The 15,873-nt window shown below is 32.5% G+C and overlaps 1 protein-coding gene across 2 annotated transcripts in view; it reads left to right on the top strand.

Annotated features, from left to right (window-relative positions):
- Nucleotides 1-15,873, top strand: part of LOC145254851 (G-protein-signaling modulator 2-like) — a 635,388-nt gene that overhangs the window by 103,137 nt on the left and 516,378 nt on the right. The gene's annotated exons all lie outside the window — the stretch shown is intronic.

The following is a 15,873-nucleotide window of genomic DNA, read 5'->3' as shown; positions in this document are numbered from 1 at the left end:
TAGAGTTCAAAGGATTAAGAAAAAAAAAAGTTAAATATTTTTTCCTTTTAACAATTTTTTTGTTTGTTTTTGGTGTGCAAAGAAGTTCCAAAAGAAATGTTTAATTGCTTTATTCGCAGAATATTTTAATGAAATGTAAATTTCTAAAAGAAAAAAAATTAAATTACCACATTTATTTAACAGATAGCAAAATGATTGTTTTCTTTTGTAGTTTTCGAAAGAACTTAAGCGAAACTGTCAGTCAGCATAATATGTAGTTCTCAGGTTTTTGCTTTTGGATACTCCAAAAAGGCCGACCAACTGTCAAAGTTTTGCGACCTGATACCACGTGATCAGTTTCACTTTAGTTTTAGAAATATTTCCTGAAACAGCCTTTGTTCAGAAAATATATTGTTCTATTAAACCTTTTATTTAAATAATTTGACTTTGCTTGTTTTATTTTCTAAAAAAAATATAAAGGTTGACAAGACATTTTTCATTTACTTATGAGATTTTTCATTCATTTACTAATTGAAGAGTTTCGGTAAAAAAAAAAAATTGCCAAAAGATAAGCCCCCTACCGCCTTTTTTTAGTCACCAGTTAGAAAAACCACTGATTTTTAACACGATTTACTCGCAATGAGAGCACTGTAAAATCTTTTTTTCTCTAAAGGTCAAGTATTCATTAACTTTTTCATGGACTTGACGTAGTTAGGCTGTTTTATACATAAATAAATTTCTCTCACAAATGAAAACAATGTTATCTCGCGGTCCTTAAAGTTTCGCAACAGTGTAAACATAACTAATTATGGGCCTCGAAGTTTTGAAACAGATAGCGCCTATGTATGTGACGGAATAAGAAAACTCATTGAAATAAAGAATACCTTTAAAGTAGTTAATAAATATATCATATTAAATATGTTATGAAAAGTTCTATGACGTTTTTATAAATTTTTGACATCATTAATCTCACTTCAAACAAACAGTTCAACTTAAAAATATAAGAGAATCGTAATGAAAGAATCGTAAATCTAAGATATTTTTTAACGATGCGATTCCGATTCCCCCCACAATACACGATTCTTCCGATTAATAATTCCGATTCTGATTAATCGTCTCACCACTATTATTTAGTGAAAAAAATTGTTTAATTGATGACGTTAGTAGACTTCTAAAAAAAAAAAAAAAAAAAAAAAAATTTAGGTAAAATATTTCTATTTTTACCCCTAAGCTAGAATAAGTATTTTTTTTTTTTAAAGGTCGAAACAAACGATTTTTTTTATTGTAAAGAACATGTTACTATAATCGAAGAGAGATAGATGAAAGTAAAGATATTTACTTGTCTGTATTTTCTATGATTTTTTCTGAAAACTTCCAAACTTTTTATCAAACTCATTATTTGGATTATTTGGGCTACTGTTCTCATCTGGAGTGTCATTTTCACTTTTCAGTAATCTGTAGTAATAAATAGTAATGTATAGCGATAAGTATTAATATTGTACGTAAAAAAAAAAAAAAAAAATATAGGTTAACACTCCTAAACTTCATATTAGAATTGTCTATGGCATAGTGAATAAAGTATGTGATAAAAATCACTTGTAAGTTATTCTTCTGAACATTGATGGTTCAATTCTTAGTGCGAGCGACACTACCAATATAATTGTGAATTACTAGTCATGGCTGATGGCACGAGAGTAGGTTCTCCCCGTAAATTAAAGGGTTCCATTCGAAATTCCGTGCAGATTTCAGAGTTCATCAGAAAGATTTCCAAGTTCGACAAGATACGCCTGAAAAAGGTTGGAGGTTACATCGACCGAAACGTTGTAAAAGTAACTCTCAAGACAACAATAGTCCAAACAATACAAATAAAACAAATTGTCAATCATTTAATTGGAATTCATTATTGAGATGAGTATTATTTATTAATTTATTGCGGACTATTATCATCTCATAAGATGAGGATAATAGTCCGCAATAAATAAATTAATAAATCCGTATTAAAAAAAAAATCAAACTTTTTATAAAAATATCTTGATAAATAATTTGGCCGAAATTATAAAATAATAATTTGACATCCCTATTCTTGAACTAACTAATTAAAGTGATTTCGTTTGTTGGCGGACTCCATTGTTTGGGTTGAAGTCAGTGCATACAATTCTCTGAAAAAGATTTAGATTTGATTAAACAGTCTACGCAGGAACTATCTTTTCATCTCTTTGCTTTCAGAAGAGATTGAAGAATAAAATCTTGTCTCGCTTCAGATATCTTTCAGATTAAGGATGACAAAACCCGATTTTCATTCTTAGATCAATGAAGCTTTAATGCAGAGAAAATCAATTTACATGGTGACTTTCAATTCAACCACTTCCTCTCGTCCTATACTGGTTGCATTTATCCAGCGTTATCCGGGAGTAGAAGATAAAAATGCTTGACTTGTTTACGAAGAAACCGAGTTTAATTTTGGTGGTTGCAATTACGATTTTGTGAAATATGGATTTTAACATTTAATACTTTAATAATTTATTATGTTAATTGATTAATATAAACAAACAAATAAAAATATCAACGTGGAGCCGAGAAAAGCACATACGCACTTACAGTTACAGGATTTAATATTTATTTTAGAAACACCTGAGGGGAACTCTGTATAATCAATAATTTCTTGTTTAATACTCTTTTTTAATTTTGCTTCTCTCTCTCTCTCTCTCTCTCTCTCTCTCTCTCTCTCTCTCTCTCTCTTTCTCTGCGCTGTCTTTCGTCTCTCTAGTCGGCATAGTCTCTCATCTCTTTAGTTTAGACCCTTTTCACCACTCAATTATTTTTATTTCTTAACTCCACACAATTCTTAAACATTTTACCAGCATCAAATTTCATTCCACGATCCCTACGAGAACCATGTCCAATGTTGACTCACCACAAAAGATAAATAATAATCAAAATAACTGAAAACCCAAGCATTTAACAGACCACATCATTATTCATGCACAATACCTTCTTCTGCCGCTGCTGCTATCTCCTCACATCTCCACTTCTGCTGGGAGTTTGGCCTTGGAATAAACGTACTGGATGCCATTTCTTACAAATATCCCCCCTTCTGTATTTATCCCCCCCCATCACACTTAATACACATGAGGATTTATTCACGTGCAATAAAACACATGTCGTTGCACATTTGCAGTGCATGTGTATGCACATTTGAATGTTAACTATTCTACTTTCAAATTTTTATCAGATCTACTTTAGCTAAAGACAATTGTTTTTTTTTTTTTTTCTTTTTGCAAAAATAAGGACAGAACAGAGGAAATATTTGAACAACAAAAAAAAGTTGGCATTACTTATGGTTCAAACTTTTTTTCTCATCTCATAATGAATCCTGCTACTGGGACCTTATTGAAATTTGCTGCCTTCATCTATCTGTATAATTTACTGATAATATTTCTCTTGAAGGAATACTGATGATAATATTTCTCTTGAAGGAATAGATTTAATATTATAAAAATTTGTTTTTTCCTTTTGTAAAAATAATTGCCATTGACTATTAAATATTCTTAAAATATATATTTTCACAAAAATCAAAACAAAGTATATGAGAGCATCCTATTGTGTATTTTCTCATGTCTTACAATTCTTTCATTACCATTTAGATAATTTGAAATATTTCAAAATATTCCAAAATAGCTACTCTTCAGACGGCAAAATACACTAGTTATACATATATGAATACTCCTAATCTCTATTTTAAGAGATCAAGCAATTGGACCTACCTCTCCACCACTCTTATATTTACTTTTTATTTTTTCAAATCTTCAAATTTAGTAATCGCTCCATTTTAATATTTCTACTTAAATGATATTTCAACCAGTTAACCATCTTAATATTAATTTAATCTTTTGTTTGCTTTTGCATTTTAATAATTATTTTTCTCCCCCAATTTATTTTATTTATTTTCCAAATACTAATCTACACCTTCAACGTCTTGTTTTAGATTTAGATGTTCTACTATTCCTTCCTCAATCTACTAGTTTCGTATAAACTTTGTTTACATATTACATTCTACTAATTTTGCTTAATGTGCTATTTCTTAAGAAGGTACTGTAATTAAATGGTTAACCCAAATAGTATTAATTAAAATGTATCTTCATCTCATACTGGTCATGTCAAGAATTTAATTTTAAATTCATCTTTTCAATTCTTATTATCAAAGTATTTCATTTTAATTTTTATCTTTCTCTCCATTATCATTCGTAATATCTTTACGTTCTAAGGGTGATAAATGGTGGAACATTTAAGTTAGAATTGGAAAGTGTAGATTTATATTTGGGGAAAAAATCAAATAAATAGATTGGGAGAAAAATGATTATTAAAATGGAAAAACAAAAGATTAAATTAATATAAAAATGGGTAATTGGTTGAAATATCATCTAAAAAGTAGAAATACAAAAATGGAGCAATTAGTAAATTTAAAGGTTATCAAAAAAAAAAATATTAAATATGATGGAGAGAGAGGTGGAGAGGTATGTTCAACTGTTTGATCTCTTAAAATAGATTATGAATATATTCATATTTGTATAACTAATGCATTTTGCCGTCTGAAGAGTAGCTATTTTGGAATATTTTGAAATGATATATTTAAAATTGTCTAAATGGTTATGAAACAATTGTAACTCATAAGAAGATACACAATATGATCTCATTTTATATTTTGTTGTCCTGATTTTTGCGAAAATATATGCTTGCTTGATTATGGAATCTGATAATCATGAAGCTTGAGTTCATTAATTTTGATTAATATATGAACATTATCGGAATTTTAATATATTAAAACTTTGATTAAAAAAATATTAAGGTATATATATATGTGGCGTTGTGTATTGATATTTATGTTAAACCCTTTTTTCTATTTTTGTTATGTATGGGTCGTGGAATTGCATTCATTTGCAAATTATCTAACTGATTTGCATATTCTTTTAAACATTCATTTTAATCAATTCCCTATTAGTTTTTTTTTTTTTGTTTTCTCATGGGATGATCATCTTTAATTAACTATTACGTGTAATTATATTCATGCAGATATTCTACATGATTTATACTTGCATAATATTTGCGTAAAAAGGTTATAGTAAACACAAACCACTTCCTATATATTTGTGTATGTATAAAAATTTTTTCCTTTCAAACTCCTATCAGGTTTTGGTCTGGACATGAAACTTCATATCTAAGACATTCGAACCCATGCAAAACTATAATTTGGGTTTAGCTGGGGAAAATTGGTGCAAAAGTGTAAATTTAAAAAAGAAAAAAGAAATGGATTTTGCCAGGTGAAGGCTGAACGACGGCATTACAAATATGCATGGGTAATGTAATAGCTATTGGTTCATGTTTTAATTTTTAGCCTTGCAACTAACATGTCTTCATAGCTCAGGCATTAATGGCAAAGGAAAAAAAATAAATCATAAACTAATTAAAACGTTTTGATTTGGATTCTCAGTGGTAGCGCACAAGCCATTTAAAAAATTTTTTAAATCATTACTATGTATTGGGCCCAATATAATCTATATATAAGGCAAAACGAGCGTGAGAGTTTTTGTATGTCCAAGAAAGGCTTTTTTTTTTTTTTTTTTTCAGCAGATTCTCTGGAGGGGGGGGGTAACTATCACTTATAACTTCATGTATACCCTGTAGATCATAATATGTACGAATTATGAATGCATGTCACGGCTAGATTTATTTACATCAAGTTTTACTTCTTGCTATTTCGGCCCCTCTTGTGTTGATTCAGCTCTTTTGTATTAAAGCGAAACTGATGGAACTAAGGCGCGGTTCTTGGAATGTCGGTTTTCACCGTCATATCGGCCAATTGCTTTCATTTGGACACTCTCCTAATAAACGGGAGCTGGTTTTCTCCAACACGTTGCGAAAAAACCCCCAGACAAATTGAGTAAAAAAAAAACCACACAAAAGATCTATCCTGCAGTAAAATTAAGTGTGGATTTGACCCCATTAAACACACACTTAAATATTTCTACGAGACAGTTTTTAACTGCGGAATAGCATGATGTTTAACCTTAATTTGAACTTATTCACTTTTTAATTGCTAAATTTAACATCTTACATTGTTTCCGTCATCGTAGTGCAGGTGTATGTCATCAGCCTATTGGCCTCAAGGCCCTAGGTTCAAGCCTATCTGCTCCCCCCTTTTTTCTTTGACACCTACAAAAGATTTTTTTTTTCAATTTTAAAATCGCTGTGTTTTGGTTTTAATTATTTATTTTTTTTTTTTAAAGAAGTTTATCATCTTTTTATTTTTATTTTATTTATTTTATTTTTTTAAATATTTAAACAGTTAAGTTTCCACTTTGTTCTGCTTTACCCCCCCCCCCACACCCCTACAAACACCCAGGCAACGCCGGGTACCCCTGCTAGTCATATATATATAGATATAAAAGGCAAAATGTGTGTGACTATTTCGTGTATGTCTTCAAAAAGCTTTTCTCGCACACGCTCCCGGGGTCGTTACGATTGCTTATAACTGTTTATATGGGTCCTAAATAATATGTACGATTTGGGAAAGCGCGTCGCATCTAGATTTATTTACGTCAACTTTTACAAAATTATTGCTATTTTGGCTTCTCGCGTGTTGATTGGGCTTTTTAGTATAAATATGTGAAACTAAACTCAAACGACGTCTTCTTGGCATTGCGCCAGGAAAAACATCCAGAAGCAGCAGAGTTAAGTTTTCTTGCGCACACCTGTTTTTATAGTAAAATAAATAAATTCAAACTTGCTTAACGTTGTCTGTCACCGTGGCTCAATGGTTAATGTAGCCTTTTTTTTTTTTCGCACATTAATTTCCAACTCAAGGGTACGGGTTCGATTCTCATACTTACCTACCAAAACATTTTTTTTTTATTATTTAACACCCCCTCCACCCAGAGTTTTGATTTACCTCAAGACACCCGGGCATCGCCGGGTAGCCCCCCCCCCGCTAGTATATATATAAAAGCGAAAATGTGTGTGTGTGTGCATTTTTTCTGTATATCCGCCAAAGGCTTTTTTCGTCGGGCTTCTCAGTCTGGTCACTCCTTCTTAAAACTTTTTATACTTTTTATATACTCCCCAGATAATAATATCTATCAGTTATGATTGAGGGTCGCGGCTATTATTAATTTGCCTGACTTTTACGTGCTATTTTTGAGATTTTTTTTTTTTTTTTTTTTTGTGACTGCCGCGTAAAAAAAGTGAATGTTGGGGGCAGGAGGGAAACAGAAACTGGCATGCAGCGCCAAACTTAGTTTGACCTTAATAAGGTAAAACATCACGCAACTTGACTTTCCCGCACCTGTCAATTTCACTTTATAAACGTTAAATTAAGACACTTTTCACTTCCTCTCCCCTTGTGGCCGAGATGGTTAGGTGTCAGTTTTTTTCCCTTTCATTTCCACTTTCGCATCAAGACTTCAGGTTCGAGCCTACCTTACTGCCAAAACTTTTTTCTTTTACACCTCCAAACACCCAGGCAAGGTTTTCTTTTTTTTTTTTTTTTTAAACAGGATTGTTTTTTATCTACCGCCCCCCCCCAACACACACACCTCCAAACACCTGGGCAACGCCGGGTACCCCCCATTAGTGTGTGTGTGTGTATATATATATAAACACGTGCGAGAGCCTTTTATGTCTAACAAAGGCTTTTTTCGCAGGGGTTCTCGGAGGGGGGGTGGTTTACTATCACTTAGAACTTCTTATATACACCGTAGATCATAATGTGTACGAATTGCGAACGTGCGTCGCGTCTAGATTTATTTACATCAATTTTTACAAAATTCTTGCTATTTCGGCCCCTCTTGTGTTCGCTTGACTTTTTCGTATAAAAGCAAAACTAATTCGAAGCCAAGGCATTGTTCCCAGCGGTCACACCGAGAACATCCAGTAAGCAATCAGCTTTTGATCAATGCGGGAGAAACTCCTTGTATTGGAGACAATTGCTATTCAATTTGGACAATACCCTTTTTATGGGGAGCTGGTTTCTCTCCCAACATCTTGGAGAAACAAAACTAGCCAAAATTGGGTAAACAAACCCAAGAAAAAAAACTGTCCCGCAGTAAAAGTTAACTGCACGATTTTTATTTGACCTCATTAAATGCATGCACCTGTCAATTCCGTTTTTAATACTTAAATAAATTCAAACGTGTTTCAGTTACTCATTCTTGCTGGTCGAGCGGGTAATGTGTCAGTTTTTTTTTATTTTTCACCTTCGCCTCAAGGCTTCGGGTTTGATCCTACCTACCTACCTACGAAAACTTTTTTACCCCCCCCCCTTCAAACACACACACACCTACAAACACCCGGGCAACGATTTACTCCCGCTAGTATACTAATAAATACGAAATCTGCATTAATCAAAATATCATATTTAAACGTATTTTATGACCGGGCAATGCCGGGCGGCCTGCTAGTACGAGAATAAATTAAGTCATTCAGGCTGTAATAGATTTCACACGCGTATGTCGGGGTGGTTGTTGCCTGTGAAATTGCAACCAAGCAATCTCTTCATATAAGTAACAGTATCCATTGTAGAGTCCAGCTCGAACGTGTTTCAAGCTTTCTGAGGAATATGCAGTTTTGCAAAGTGATTCTATGAAAACTACTGTCGAAATTACACCATATTCAGCAATAAATAAACCCTTAGCATTACAGAGGAGACACTGTAGTAGTGATGGTGGTAGGACGTGGATGAAAATTTTAATACTGTTGCTGCTGTAAGCATACACTCGTGTACGCTTACTAGTAGTACGTTTTTGGCGTTGGCGAAGTTCCCATAATAGCAAATAAATAAAAATTTAACTTATATGATATCATTTTGTGGGTGGGTTGGGAGTCACACTTTGAAAGTTAAACGCAGAAAATTAGGTAAAGGGAAGAAACCTGCAATATAATCGAATTATTATAGAGATGATAATGTAAGGGAGACAATTGCTTTTAAGATTCAAGTGAAAGTAGGATTTATCTCCCTTAGAGTATTTGTTTTTCTTGAAGAAAAAAAAATAACTGTTTTGAAAGTTATTCATTACATTTGTCTCCAAAGCGGGGCAATGTTGGCAGCTGGTTTGGCTGCCCCATACCCGGCATTACAATCTTCAAAGGAAGAAAAAAAAAAAAAAAAAAAAATGGTATTCGTAGTCTAGATGATTAATAATTTTGGGCTTACATTCGAAAAAGTTGTCAAAAAATAAACATGACAAAAGGCAAGATAAGTTACTTTTCTACCAAACTGGATAACTTTTTAGTGTTTTTATTATATGTAAAATGTTTATTTGGCTCGAAAAGCGGTGTTTACCAATATATTTTAAAAATACAAATGGTGGCGGACTGTGTTAAACACGTTAACTTTGAGAAAATGAGTTAAAACTAAAATTATACAAATACTGTTAAAACCCCACCGAATATGTCAGCCTATGTCACGGTAACATATATTGAGGGAGTTCCTAACAGTATCTTGTATAGCTTTTTAGTTTTAACTCATTTTCCCAAACTTAACGTGTTTAACACAGTCTGCGGGCGGTAAACACTGTTTTGAGTCGAATAAACATTTTACATTAAATAAAAACACTAAAAAATTAGCCAGTTAAGTAGAAAAGTAACTTATCTTGCCTTTGATAACATTTATTTATTTTTTTTTATTTATTTATATTTTTTTATTTTATTTATTTATTTATTTATTATTTTTTTTGACAACTTTTTCAAATCTGTGTATGGTAATACAACCCCATGATTTTTAATATAAACCATCTTATTTAAAGATAAAATTGAAAAAAAAAAATTTTTAATCGTCATTTTCACGCAGGGGCTCGACTGACCCCCCCCCCCCCCCCGTAAGGCACTCGCGGCAAACACCCGACTATCTATAATTATGAGCAATTTCCTTTCCTCTCTTTAAAATTAAGTGAAAATTCCACAAGCAATTTCTTGCCTAGAACTGCTCGTCTGTGGAACAAAGTACGGTGGATCTGTTTCTCAGTTGACTAAGATGATCGTTTTCAAGTCCAATGTAAACAAGTTCTTGATGAGTCACCCTTTAAAATAAATTAATTTATTCAATTTCTACCATCACCGACAATCGGCAGTATCCATTAACCCTTGTCATTCAGTATCCTCCGGGCCTTAATTTTTGGTGCTAGTACACTTATTGATCCGCACTATTTTTTAAATAGTAGTTTCAAGTTTAATTAAAGTTTTATGTTTTTATTAATGTGTAAGGTTAAAGTACAGATTAGTACAAAACATCCTCCCCATGTTAAGAATAGCTTACTAAATAACGTTATTATTTCAGCATGGATCAATAAGTGGACCAGTACCTAATTTTCTTTTTATATATTAAATTGAAGGTGTAAATTGAGAAATTAAATGGAGATCTCAAAATGTTTACTTTTAAATAAAAATTAAATTTTAAATTCTTCCTTCAATCGATTTCAATGGCTAAACTTTCTCAATCTTAAACACATACCCTTCCTTAACCTTACCATTAACCCTAAATCTGTGTGGCAATACGAAAAATTATTTTGTCACCGTCATGAGAGTTCTTTACTTTTTAGCAAGGTTATGTTTTCTTGAAATTTAAAAAAAAAAAAAAAAAAATCCACTGAGAGGGTATAGTAATTTCAATTCTTCATTTTTAGGACGAAAATCTTTTTATTTTCTCTGAGCTATTGAACATCCGATAAAACCTGGGTGTTCTGAATATAATACATCTACAAATGCTTCTTTTTTTTATTTATTTATTTTTTCTTTATTTTTTTTTTTTTTTAATTTTTTTTTCTTTATTTTTTTTCTTTTTTCTTTCTTTTCTTTTCTTTTTTTCTTCATTTTATTTTCTTTTTTTCTTTATTTTTTCTTTATTTTTTCTTTCTTTTTCTTTTTTCTTTATTTTTTTCTTTTTTTCTTTATTTTTTCTTTTTTTCTTTATTTTTTCTTTTTTTCTTTATTTTTTCTTTCTTTATTTTTTTCTTTTTTCTTTTTTTTCTTTTTTTTCTTTTTTTCTTTCTTTTTTTTCTTTCTTTATTTTTTTCTTTTTTTCTTTATTTTTTTTCTTTTTTTCTTTATTTTTTTTCTTTTTTTCTTTATTTTTTTCTTTTTTTCTTTATTTTTTCTTTTTTTCTTTATTTTTTCTTTCTTTATTTTTTTCTTTTTTCTTTTTTTTCTTTATTTTTCTTTTTTTCTTTTTTTTCTTTATTTTTTTTTCTTTATTTTTTTTTCTTTATTTTTTTCTTTATTTTTTTTCTTTATTTTTTTTCTTTATTTTTTTTCTTTATTTTTTTTCTTTATTTTTTTTTCTTTATTTTTTTTTCTTTATTTTTTTTTCTTTATTTTTTTTTCTTTATTTTTTTTTCTTTATTTTTTTTTCTTTATTTTTTTTTCTTTATTTTTGTTTCTTTATTTTTGTTTCTTTATTTTTGTTTCTTTATTTTTGTTTCTTTATTTTTGTTTCTTTATTTTTGTTTCTTTATTTTTGTTTCTTTATTTTTGTTTCTTTATTTTTGTTTCTTTATTTTTGTTTCTTTATTTTTGTTTCTTTATTTTTGTTTCTTTATTTTTGTTTCTTTATTTTTGTTTCTTTATTTTTGTTTCTTTATTTTTGTTTCTTTATTTTTGTTTCTTTATTTTTGTTTCTTTATTTTTTTTTTTTTTTCTTAATTTGGCAGTTAAAAGATTATCTATAATAGGACTAGCTTGGGTGCCCATACCACGAAGGAGAAAAAGGTGAAACGAAAACGTGACGTCTTTGCTGTTGCGCCCATCGCCAAACTGGAAGTGACGAATGTTTAAATTAAGACTAATCAATCAAAAAGAGGGGATGACTTTAAAAAATATCGGCGTAATAAGCGACCCCCCCCCTCCCTGTAGAAAAGTGCGCAGTTGAGGGTGAAGGAATTAATGCTTTTAGCCAATTTTTCGATATTTGTCGTCAGAAAGGTCGAGCTTAAAAACAATATCAATCGAAAGTTTTAGGCAAACATACATACATACATACATACAGACAGAGAGTTATGCTCATAATTTTTCAATCGATGTTACCTCCAGGTCTATCTTGTTGAACTCCGTTAATCTGCATCGAATTTGGAATGGAACCTTTTATTTAATTCACAGCTATAACATGGTCTTGTTCTGTCGTCCATAACTGGGTAGAAGTTCTAAGTAATTCGCAATTGTATTTTAGTGTTGCCCACACTGAGGATTGAACCACAAGGATCCATGGATAAAGTCCTTGGTAAAATTCAATTGTGAGTTACAATTTTCTCGATGTGAACAACACTCAAGAAACAATGGTGAATCAAGACTTCTACCCGGTAATTTCTGACGCAATCAGAAAATGCTACTTCCATGGTTAAAATAAATGGTTCCGTGCAGATCTCCAAGTTTGATAAGATACACTAAAAGAAGGTCCAACATTACATCGACCAAAACGTTGTGCGAATGACATTAAAGATGAGAACAGTAGTTTGAAGAATCCAAAATGTTTGATACATTAACTTTTTAAAAATGTATGAAATTGAACTTTTGATGAACACTTATATATGTGTGTGTGTTGGACAGCACCAAATCCATGTTATGTAGCCTTATTCAAATGGCACCCAGATTAACATATATTACGTTGCCTATTTCGAACGGCACCAGAGTAAATGTAACTCCTATTGGGGAATGATGTTTATATTTTACTATTTAAAACGTACATGTGTATATACACTTGTCTTTGTGACCTATTTGGGTTTTTGATGTGTATATACTCGTTTGAATGCATATATACATGTCACAAATGTATGTGGTTTTACACTAATTGAACCATATGTGTACAGATTTACGTATATCTGTAACAGTCTATTTTACGGCCAATGATTAGTCTGTGTTAATGCGTGCATGTGTGTGTCAGACATGTACTTCTGACATACTTTTTCAACTGCATCCTTTGCCCTCTGTCTTTTGGTCTACCTGAGAATTTCATCTGTTCTTGGATGGAGCTGGAATCTGTTAAATGAAGATGTTTCAAACGATCCAAGACGATTATTGGTTTTCTATAAAGATTTTATTTCACTTCCCAGGTGTCGTTACGCAGAAGAATGGAAAGTGAATATCTGGCCTCTGGGTTTCTCTAGTCTCCATTTTGAAACATGTTACCTCCTTTCTATGGGGTGGAAAGATGATCCTTTAACCCATCTGCTCTGTTAGACATCTGAAATCCAACTCAACACTTTACTCCAGCAAACTGGAACATGTGACAGACGACATGCCATACCGGTCAGCTGTTCACCTTCCAGTGTGAACTTGACCAGTTCAATTTGACAAAGTCTGACATGTTTTGATAACCCTATCAAAACATAGCTTCACTTCTCTGGTTTACATCACACATTATATAGATAAATCAATAGATAGATACACCGATAATTAGATAAACTGATAAACAGACCATTTCATACCCTCGAAAAAAAATTCCAGCAAAAACCTAACAGCCAGCCGTGGTTCTCCATTGCGCACAGAAATCGCTTTTTCCATTGCTTCCAACGTAATAGATGTACTGAGACTAAACCTACTTTCAGGACTGCCAGCAACCACTGTAAAAAAGTAATAAAGAACGCAAGAGAGTTGTATGCTCAGTCCATCAAGTCCAAAGTAGCTGAGCAACAGCTTGATACCCACCAGTCTTGGCAAATAGCAAACAGAATTCTGAACAGAAACGTGTGTTCTATCCCAACAATCATAAATGAACCTGAGGTAATCTCGTTCGCATCAGACAAAGCCAAACTCTTTGCCAAGAACTTTGCAGCTAATTCTACCCTTTGCGACCAAGGCCGCCAACCGCCAATATTTCCTCCTGTATCAGAAAATTCGCTTTGTGATATACAAATATCTGTACGTGATGTTGCCAAGCTAATCAAAAACCTTGATTCCAGTAAAGCAACAGGCCCTGACGGTATTCCAATCATAGTACGCAAGACTTCAACCAGAACTAGCGCCCATACTTACAAAACTGTTTAAACATTGTCTTAAGAAGAATTGCTTTCCATCACCCTGGAAAATCTCATCAGTATGCCCTGTATTTAAGAATTCAGGTGATTGCTCATCCCCCTCTCAGTACAGGCCAACAAGTCTCCTGTGCGTCATGAGTAAGTCGCTGGAATCTGTGTTAAATACAGAAGTAATCAACCATCTCAGCAAAAATAACCTTAATGGCACGCAATATAGTTTCCATTCTGCTAGATCTATAGCAGATGTGCTTACAGTTATCTCATAGGATTAGCAAATCTCTCAACGGAGGTTACCTTTCTAGGGCAATTGCTCTTGACATATCAAAGGCCTTTGATAGAGTATGGCATAAAGGTTTACTTCACAAGATCTCCAGCTACGGTATAGCTGGAAATGTCTTCTCAATTATTAAATCATTTCTTTCTGATAGGTTCATAAGAGTAGTAGTTGATGGGCAGAAATCAGCTCATAGTATTAATGCTGGAGTCCCTCAGGGGTGGATCCTGGGCCGAACTCTCTTCCTGATCTACATTAATGATCTTCCAAATCACATCCGTACATCATTCGTAGACATTTATGCTGATGATACTATCTATGGTATATGGTAGCAACTCTAAGACCGTAAACTACCAAGTTCTCTCCGATTCTCTCTCCTCTGATCTTGAGCAAGTGGTAGAATGGGGAAAGAGGTGGCTTGTTACTTTTAATGCATCTAAAACCAAGCTTTTATCTTTACATCAACACTCTGATCCCCATCTGGCATCAATTGAAATGAATGACTCTTATCTTGGGGAGGCCTCATGATTTGACAAGCTTTTGGGCTTGACCTTTACTCCTGATCTTAAATGGAACATATTAAATCCATTGCCAAGGCCACTGGAAAAATGGTGGGATCCTTCTATCGATCCAGTAGATATCTCACTGCTGATGTAATTCTCTATCTATATAAGAACCAGGTACGTCCAAGGATGGAGTACTGTTGCCACATCTGGGCTGAACCTGCTAGAAAGGACTTATCCTGCCTTGATAGAGTTCAAAATAGACTTCATAGCCTCGTAGATGTCCTTTTCTCTTCTCTGCAACCTCTTTCTCACAGAAGAGATGTTGCGAGTTTGTCTCTGCTTTATTGTCATTTTCATGGCAGGTGCTCAACTGAGCTCCAATCTATGAAACACCCGTCTAGCAGAAAACACTATCAATAATTTCCCCCACTCTTTATCTGTGCCTAAACCTAAACGTAGATTCCATGAACAAAGCTTCTTTCTTAGAACTGCGCGCCTGTGGAATTGTCTTCCGTTTTCCTGCTTTCCAGCTGACTACAATATGGTTGTCTTCAAGTCTAACGTAAACAAGTTCTTGATGAGCCGTTCCATATAAGTTTACAAATTTACCGAATTTCCATTACACTCTTTAACCCTTATCCTCGAGTGACCTCTTGGCCTTGATAAGTGGTGATGCCTATGTTAAAGAAAAAAAAAAGAAAAAAAAACACTTGGTGTTCTGCTCAGCCAACTATTTAACAACTTGACCTTCTATTTAAAAATATATGTATGTATATTTACTCTCGGCAGCCTCATAACACTTGCTTCTCTGATTTTATCCTTTAATCCTCAGATTTCATGAGTGATGTTTCCGACAAAGTGGAAGAATTGCCTTTTTTTCTTGGTTGGAATCTATCCATCTAATATTTATCACTTTTTGACTTTGAAGTATTTTTTTATAGTTTCTTATATCGAGTGGCTTCATGCCTTGTCGTAAGCTATTTTCATGTTTGTGTGTGTGTGTGTGTGTGTGTGTGTGTATATATATATATATATATATATAAATTGAAACAAATTGTCGTTTTGCTTTTAAACTATTCTAATTTATTTGAAATTTTCA

Source organism: Euprymna scolopes, chromosome 30, assembly GCF_053919585.1.
Source record: "Euprymna scolopes isolate OS-2025 chromosome 30, ASM5391958v1, whole genome shotgun sequence".
In the NCBI taxonomy this organism is placed as follows: Eukaryota; Metazoa; Mollusca; class Cephalopoda; order Sepiida; family Sepiolidae; genus Euprymna; species Euprymna scolopes.
This window is presented reverse-complemented; position numbering and strand designations above follow the sequence as displayed.